We start from the raw sequence: 9314 nt of genomic DNA on the forward strand, positions 1-9314 counted from the left end.
TGGAATTCTTTTCTATAAAAGGAGTTTATGCGAGCGAAAAATTCTTTGTAAAAAAAAATAAAAACTTCAACACCTCTAAAACGTGATGGACACACATGAAGGTAACATTCCTTGAACTTATGACTTTTGTAGACAATTTGATGATGCATCATTTGTTAATAAGCCCACGAGCTATCTGCTGGTACTTTAATGTCAACAAACATTCCTAGGGATATGCAAATAAAGGTGCCAGTTATTCTTGTATTTAGTTGTTTAGACACTCTTCAGGGAAATATACTCCAAATGAAAAATACTATACTACCATGCTCTTCGCGAAAAAGACGCACTAGACACGTCCTTATAGGCATTTACAACAATAAAGCAGGTGGACTTGAAGCTCCCCACGGTTACGCAGCCCAAAACAAACCCCATCCCACAGCGCAAAATAAATAATAGGAGGAGCAAAGCGAAATTATACTGAACAGCTTCTATGCTTCGTCAAACCCCTGAAAAGAGACTATATTTCCCCCGAAACCCAGCTGGAAGAAGCTGACAGATATCCCAGTAAAGGTTCTGCCGGAGATGGACATTTCCTAAGGTCGTATCTCAGCGAAGCAAAGTTGGTCTTACCGACCGATCAGCCTCAGCTCCTTTATACTAAAAGGCCCCCTCAGGGAAATGTATTAATTGGAAAATACCAAACCACTATTCTCTTCCAGAAAAAGGCGCAGGAGACAAGTCTTCACAGGCCCAGATCGGTTACGGTAAGAAGGTAGTTGGCCTCCACACATCATTTTAGGATAAGCAGGAGGAAATGATACTGATTGGCGTCGCTGTTGTTTCAAAATTCTGATAAGAGACCATACCTTTTTCGAAACCCAGCGCAATCAGCGAGCAGAGAGCTATCGAAAGAAAGGATCTGATGGAGAAACAAAAAAGCTGGTCTCACGTACGATATATTTATTTAATATATACAATATAGTCTATGAACAAACTATTCTTACAGACTACTAACATAGTTTAATAATATCATATAGAAGATTTCAAAAGATCAACGAAAACATCTTTAGGCAAAGAAAAATCAAGCTCGACAACGGATGAGATCTGGTTAAATTCATCAAGAGTGCGGGCAATTGACACATTTCCCGCATAATTTGTTCTACTATTAATGCCATAATGAGGGTAAAAGTTTCGAAGTACTCTTCTTGGAACATTAAAATTTATTTTTTCAAGAAGGGCAGCACAATCAAAATCTCGCTGGAGAACGCCATAAATAAGAGTTAAAGAAAGAATTGAATTGATATATTTGCTGCACTTTAGGGGAGCCGGTTAAAAGAACACCCCACCACCGAACGCTCACATTAGGGAAGTAGAGCTAAAGATCTGCCTCTTAACGAGAAAATTTATTAAGACTACCATTCATAGCTCCACTTCGAAAATTTGGAAGACTTTGGCGTCTACAAGCAAAGCCATTTGTGGCTATATATGTAGATATCTCAGTAGTCCAACCATAATTCAAAGACTATTATCCAAGCTAAAAACAAGAAAAGGAAGGACAAAGAGATCGAGTGTACTTGTTTACCTATGCTGGTCTATGCTTATAGATGACATCCTCCTCCGACTGTAGGATAATAAAAGCAATAACTATATCTTCATGGAGAAAATATAAACTTCCCTAAAGCAGTCATATATCTATGAGTTATCCTTGATGACAAGCTCACATGGAATCCAGCGATTTCGTTTGGGCCTGGCAAATGGCGCATCAGACCAACCTTAGTACGGTGGATATATGAAACCAGTTCCAAACCCATACTAACATAGCTGCACTTAAATATATCGCACACGATTTTCAAAAGTGACACAACAATTTTTAAACTCTAACGACCACCTTGCTTGAGTATCACTGGTGCGATGGGAACGAGACCCAACGCGGATTTTGAGTCGCTTCTAGACCAGCCTCCTCTCAAGGGATGATGTGGGAAATAAGAAACTAATACACCTCTACATTCTCAGAGTCACAGAACAAAAGGAAGGACTGTGTGTTAACTTTGTGGACCAACAATTTTCGAGGTATAACTTGACACATATGTATGTAACTTCAAAGTCATAACTGGGCAAATGGACAACCCAAGCCACGAAATTACTGCGCCTTTTTGGTTAACTAAAAACTCCGTTCCACTGGGAATCGGTACACTAATTCTGTCTCATAGACGTCGCTGCAGGGTATATAACTCCTCATGCTGAGGTGCATTCTACTCTGAGGGCAAACGTACAGAAAATGACGCGTTCAAGAAACTAATCTACGTTCACATTAAATGCACACTAGGTCACCTCAAAGCTGGTAAAGGACTGCCACTGAAGATGGCACAACGCCGAAACCGGTTTGTCTCCAAACCAAATTTGACAAGGGATGACGGAGAATCGTTCCACATTACATCACACTCCTACCCTGTCGGAAACTCCAACAACGAAAATGAGACTGCCTTAGGTCTTTAACGTTCATTGCATCCAGAACCCAATTAACCTCATTTGAGCAGCAGTGGAACTTATTCTCTCCAGGAAAGAAGATCTTACAGCTTCGGAGACACTGGATCTTTCAATTATAGATAGATAAATATTTATTGAAAGAGGTATACATCGCGAACTAGTCGGTGGAGGTTGGGCCCTCCTCTCATTACAATACTTTAGTTAATCCCAAGGATTCCACATGGCCACATTGCGCCGATGCTGTTCGTTTCACGCCACGCTACGTCATCACACTCCAGAAGCAGGTCAGGCAGTATCTCCTCAGCTGAATCGCAGAAATTACAGAGATCGGTCGCCCAGATTTCCAGCTCGTGCAGATGGTCTCTTAACCAACCATGGAGCCTAGATTTGCCAGCAAATAATATATCTGTATCAAAAAGAAAGCGCGACACAACATACCGGCTCCAGAAGATCGAGAAGGGTTTGCATATATTAAATGAACAGTTGGATAATTAAGTAGTTTGCAGTGCCACAAACTGATAGTTATTTCAATTTGTGGCATGCTACAAGTGCAACAAATAAATTAAGTGTATCTTCACGTTAAGTACGCCTGCTGTTAACGCGGGATCCCTTGGCGACATGCTGCTAGCTACCGCTTCACGCACCACCTGTGGTGTAAGGCAATTAAGGCATCTTCCTCTGCCGCGGCAACGCAGTCGATTGTGATTTGAAGTTTAAATGCGACAGCGACAAATGAGCTAGCGCGCTTATACGTTTGCCAGCTCCCAAATGGGCATGGCTTTGACAAATAAGGGCCAAAGCAAAAGTTGAGCTGATTAAAGGCATTTGAGAGATGTGGCTAACGCAGCGGCGGGCCGCGGCCTGGTGATTATGTATTGAAATGAGATTGCAAAGGCGAGTTGCCAATAAGGATAGCGAAGTACAGCGAACAAAATGATAAACAAAAAAACAAACGCAGCAGGCACTCGAGTTGATTGGTTTTGCAACACTGGCAACACAAAGCGAAGGCGGTAGCTGAAAGAGAAATTTTGGAGAAAAAAAAAATTTGGTAGTGCAAGTTAAATGGCATAATCGAATTTCAAATAAATTTCAGTGAGTGAAATTTGGTTTTTCTCTACACTTTTTATCCACAGCAAATCATAAAAATTACTATAAGCTGATTGCTTAAGTGGCTAACCAATTGTCTGCTGATTCGATCTAAATGCAGGAAAGAAAGCTTAAGGTTTTGGGTGAAATTTAAAAAAAAAACTTTTTTTGCCTATCACTTAGCTTTTCATTGTGGGCTTTTTTATGTTACTTATCGAAAAAATTTTAATTGAAAATCATGTTGATTAGAGTGATAAAAATGCTAAGCGTCGCTGGGTTCGGATATGCCCACATACATATGTATGTACATCCATATATTTAAACGAGCGGAAGTCCCATTGGCGCATTATGCAATTATGGGACCGCCACTTGTGCTTTTAACGAACAACACATGAAAGTCGCAATACTCAATGAGTTTGCAGCCGCTTGGCTTGTTAGTATCGTGCACGCATGCGTGTATTTATACTGCGGCAAGTGGCATAGATATGCACTGTAATGCAACTTAATTTGTTTAGTGTGTTGCACGCATTTAAACAAGCAAAGTTAAAAAAAGGAAATAGTGGCATGTTAAGAAAGTGATTTTTAGAAAAAAATTGAAAAGCTTACATGATTAAAAAATGTCTTGTTGCATGAATTACATACTTACATATGTATGCTGAATGAAAGTGTTGCGCACGAAAAACGCTAGTCAAGCACTTATATGTGTGTGCAGCGGTAATTGGCATATTCTTCAATTTTTTCTTAACATTTTAGGTACTTCTATTTGACATTACCATATCTAATTGACTCTCAAATTATTATACTCGACAGAAAGTGAAAATGGCAATAAAATAAATACATTGCCTGCAAAAAGTATTGGCACAGCAAATTTTTCACAATATATGCACACAATTTTTTTTTCTAATATTTTTCCGGCAATTTTTTATAAAAATATGGTTTGTGCAAAACTCCCGAAACTTCAGCCAATTTTCATGCAAATTTTCAACTTTTTAATTTATTAAATTCTAATAAAAAAAACTACAAGTTCGGAGTTATTCAAAAATCGCACTTATTTTTGTGAGTTTTTTTAGTGTTTTGTATTTTTTCCATATAAAGTATTTTCGAAAAAATTTTTTTTTGTATGGAAGAGACTGCGTGAAAAAAGTTGCCAAAAATCAAAGGTAACTCCTAGCTACTTGAAACTTAGACTTTATTATAATAAAACTGGGCTGCAAATCTGCAAACTAAAAAAATTCAAAAAAATCTGATTGGAAGGTTTAAATTTGCTGAATTTTCGTGAGTTTGGCACAAAGTTTAGGAATTATATTTGTAAGTTTTCTGTTGCAGAATGAGCCATATTTTTATAAAAAATTGGCGGAAAAAAATTAGAAAAAAAATTGTTGCATATATTGTGAAAAATATTCTGTGCCAATACTTTTTGCCTGCAGTGTATATTTATCAGTGAGCCGGCCGCGAGTATTAAATAGTTGAAGAAAGCTTTGGATGAAAATAAGTATTTGAGTAAATGCAGAAATCCATTGCGAAGGAAGAGATAGGCTTGAAACCATGCAATATAACTCTATGAAATTAAGCGAACCATTGTTGAACAGAAACATTTTTTTGATATGATCCCTAGTGGGTGTAATTACGGGCCCCGCCCCGAAAATTTGATAGAAGAAACATTTTGTCCATTTCTTGAAAATCATTTTATATGAATTTTTCGTTTTTCTTAGAGAGCTGTATGCTAAGCTTAATTCGGTGTAAGCAGCATCCTTATGGCTGGTTAGAGAAGCAGCGAGCAAACTTGGGATATTCAGCTTAGGCTATTTAATGTGCCTGGCTATGGGTGGCAGTTGAACTCCCATGACATTTTTCACGGGCCGGTTGTTGGTAAAGGTGATAATTGTCTCCCTGAATTATCATTTATGTCTGAATGACTGAATTTTTCATAGCTCTTCTTGCCAATGCGCCTGATTTCTCGCGCATACTATGATAGAAAATCGGAAGTGTAAATGAAAAAAAAAAGATTGTGCGCGAAACTGAAATGAAATTAACACTCTCTCGTCGGCTCCATAGCAGCTGCATTTTCATATTTCCCATTGGCAAATTCAAGTGCGCTGTCTAAAATTTTCAGCATAGCATGTAAATAACTAAAATATGGCGGCAAATAAGCAGCGCATCGATAACTGCGAGTCAACGGGTATAAAAGTTGGAGGGAGTGAAGTTCCGAGTGGAGGCGCAAAAATTAGAGTACTGTGGATGGAAAATTGCAAAAAAAATGTATAAGCGTATATTTAGCACATATGTACATATATTTTGTAGCAAGTGCCGCTACAACAACAATAATCCATCGTTGTCGCGTTAAATTTTTTCTTTGTTAGTTTTACTCTCGCCACCAGTTAAGCTGAAGCGGCAACGCACGCATTTCATGCAGTAAAAATTACTATTGTAAACTGCTTAAAGCTTACAGTTAACCACATAAAGAAATAAATAAATAAATAAATGCTGACATTGCGGCTTTTGAATTTGTTTAGCCGCATGATGACACTCAGCCAGCCACGTCACCGCGGTGATTTGCCGCTCACAGACTGCCTCCATTTCCTCTTTTTTTGACTCTCTGAAATCACTTTTTCTACACGTTTCCGTTTTTTCTACATTTCCTCTTTTGATATCTTGCTTATACCTACATATGTCTGTATATACAGCTCTGCTTTGCATGCCATTTTTTGCCTCTTTTTATTTGAATTTTTCTTTTGCTCATTTGAATTTTTTTTGTGCTTTTCATATAAATAAAAAGTGAAAGTACTCAATATGCATAATGCGCGTCTTTTATATGCATCAGCGGTCACAACGGTTACAACAACAAAGCAAATCCAACAATGCGGTAGTAATAAACGCATTGACGTCTTTACTGGCGCCGGAGCGGAGACGTTGTTGACGCTGCCTGCTGTGATGGAGTGTTAATCAGCGACATTATAAAAGTTACAATCCAACAAAAAGTGATAAGTAGCATCGTAAAATGTAAACAATTGGATAGGAGAAGAGAGTCGAGATTTTGCTGAATGGTGTGGAGATTCAACAGTTGATAAAAAAAATTGCATTGTAGATAGCTGCGAGTTTAAATTTGTACCACAAATAAATACTTGAAGGTGCTTGATGTTTGAACTTGGAGTTTACATAAAACTAACTAATACCTATCTACGTATCGCACTTTTGCTGCAAGAGTGTCATAATCCGAAAAGTCAAAAACTCGAGGAAAATGGCTTTAAAGTTTTGAATTTACATACATATATTCCCATAGTAAAAATAAATATATATTTGGTTCTAGTGAGCTATTGGTAATCAGGGTAAAATTTTCACACATCAAGTAGAAGAGATAATTTTTGCTTACTTAACTAAATTATTATTATATATACATATATTTATTTCTTTTGATTATGACACTCTTGCAGCAAATGTGCGATATGTACTCATAACTGATATTAAAGATAAAAACCTAAATTTTTCGTTTTGTAAAATTTCAAAGAATAAAAATTGTGTTATTATTTAATGAAAATTTGGATCCAAAAATGCTGATAAAACTTTTCCTAAATTTTGAAATTTTTTTATTGTTTTTCCAAAACGTGAAAAAAATTTAAAAACTATGAGAAATTTTCTGTTTTTCCAGATTTATAAAATTTAAGTTCCGAAAGAATAAAAATACATCTATTTAGATATTAAAAACTTTAACAATAATTTTAAAGCTAAATTTTTTCATGCTTTCGAATTAAAAAAAAAAAAATGTGAGTTCTTTTTTTGTTCATCTTTTTTTGTCAAATCTCCCGCTAATCCATTTTTGTGAAACTCTCAAAAATTCACACAAATTTTTTAAAATTGAAAATACATAAAATTCCATGTTTTCAATAATGAGCTCAAAAATATTTTTTCATACATACATACTTACTATTACTATACTAGAAACGTTTTTAGAAGGTATTACTACCCAATTGGAAAGTTTAAAAAAATTAAACGAATGAATTACTTACTAACTTCAAGGTCTTCAAACGGTTTTAAAGTTTCACGAAAAAATTTAAGATTTAGAAAATATCTCGTTTATTTAAATTTTGCAAAATTATTGAATTTTTTAAATTACCTTTATTTCAGAAAAAATTTTATTGCTCAAATTACAACAAAAAAAAATAACTTTCCTCGTTATTTTGAAGTCGGTTAAAAAATTATTTAATTTTATATTAACGCTTCTTTAAACCAAATATAAATTTAGAAAGAAAGAAACATTTTCACAGGTTTCCATCAAAAAACTTTTCAATTTTAAAAGAAAAATCACTCATATTCTTAATAAAGTGCTTTAGGTTCGAAATAAATTTAAGAAATGAGTTTAAATACCAACAGTTTTTAAAAATTTTCGAATTTCTAAAATCAAATATTTATTTAAACATCAAATATAAAAACAGTTTTCATGAGTTCTTACTGCGAGTCGTTAATTTTCTTTTCAAAATTCGTTCTATTGTGATAAATTCACAAGAAAAAGTAAACTTTTTTTTAAATAAAAAAATTACTTCCGCCCAACGTGGGGCTCGAACCCACGACCCTGAGATTAAGAGTCTCATGCTCTACCGACTGAGCTAGCCGGGCGCTGCGAAATTGGACAGCAGAAAATCACAAAAAGATGCGAATTCAAACATGCATACATACATACATACATACATAGCACATAATGCGATATAATCAAGTACTACCCAGTGGTGAAAATAAAATCTATTGCGGCTGAACGAAGGACATGCACGCCAATATGAGCTAATGTGTAAAGTTTAATTTTGAAGTAAAAAACTAAACAAAACTATTGAGAAAAAAGGCAAACATTTCTTTTTCCTCTATAATGCCAACAACCGCTGTAGCAGATGCGTCTCGGACATTGCGTTGTTGTGGTCTCAGTCTTGAACATTTCATTATACATTTCTATTATAAAAGCGATTAATTACTTTGTGCATTGCTAAGCATTTTTTTGCCATTGGGTTGCCAATATGTTTGTATAACGAAAAGTTCATAAATAAATGAGATCTAAAAGTAGCTCCACCAAATTCAAGCACATGTGGGTGAGCTGTAGAATAGCCGATGGCCGACCACACAGGCGAGATATATGTACTATATATCGGACGATAAAAGGTTTGCATACTAATGATTTAGACGTAAATATTTCATAAACTCACATACATATATACTCGTTTATAAAATCAAATACATATATATGTATGTATTATCTGCTTTGTACTTATTTATTTAGGCAGCTTTATAACATTTCAATTCGTATTCAGTTCTATGCTAACTAAACAAATACTTTTATAATTTATTTTTTAATTAAATTTCTGTTGACTAGTTTTTATGCAAAATTTCACTCGCCATTTTTTATTATTCGCTGTTCTTCTTACCGCTACCGCATTTTGTTTTACTGAATTTCGAAATGTGTTACTTAATAACACAGGCTTTTGTTTCTTGCTACTTTGTTAATTAATTTACATTTCTTAGAAAAGATAATAGAAACGCAAATTAAATATTTGGTCCACAAAATATGTATATATGAATTCTAGAATTCTCATGCATTCGATTAATATAACTTACATATTTAGGTCGATTCTGTTTGCTTAAATTTTATTCGATTTCTTAATAAATATTCAAGATAGGCATATCGATGACAATAGAGTTGATCAAGGAACGCATTGTTCTAAAGATTCGTAAAAAAAAACGAACAAATCTGAAATAATCTAATTAAGTGGATCTACATATAT

The 9314-nt window shown here is 35.1% G+C and overlaps 1 protein-coding gene and 1 non-coding gene across 2 annotated transcripts in view; both read right to left on the reverse strand.

The window, feature by feature from the left end:
* The window catches only part of LOC118743918 (protein Shroom), a 268049-nt gene that overhangs the window by 83270 nt on the left and 175465 nt on the right, over window positions 1-9314 (reverse strand).
* On the reverse strand, window positions 8091-8163 carry Trnak-cuu. The gene has a single exon. It is a non-coding gene; the product is annotated as a tRNA-Lys (tRNA).

Source organism: Rhagoletis pomonella, unplaced genomic scaffold (assembly GCF_013731165.1).
Source record: "Rhagoletis pomonella isolate Grant_MI unplaced genomic scaffold, Rhpom_1.0 Rhpom_scaffold_00007, whole genome shotgun sequence".
In the NCBI taxonomy this organism is placed as follows: domain Eukaryota; kingdom Metazoa; phylum Arthropoda; class Insecta; order Diptera; family Tephritidae; genus Rhagoletis; species Rhagoletis pomonella.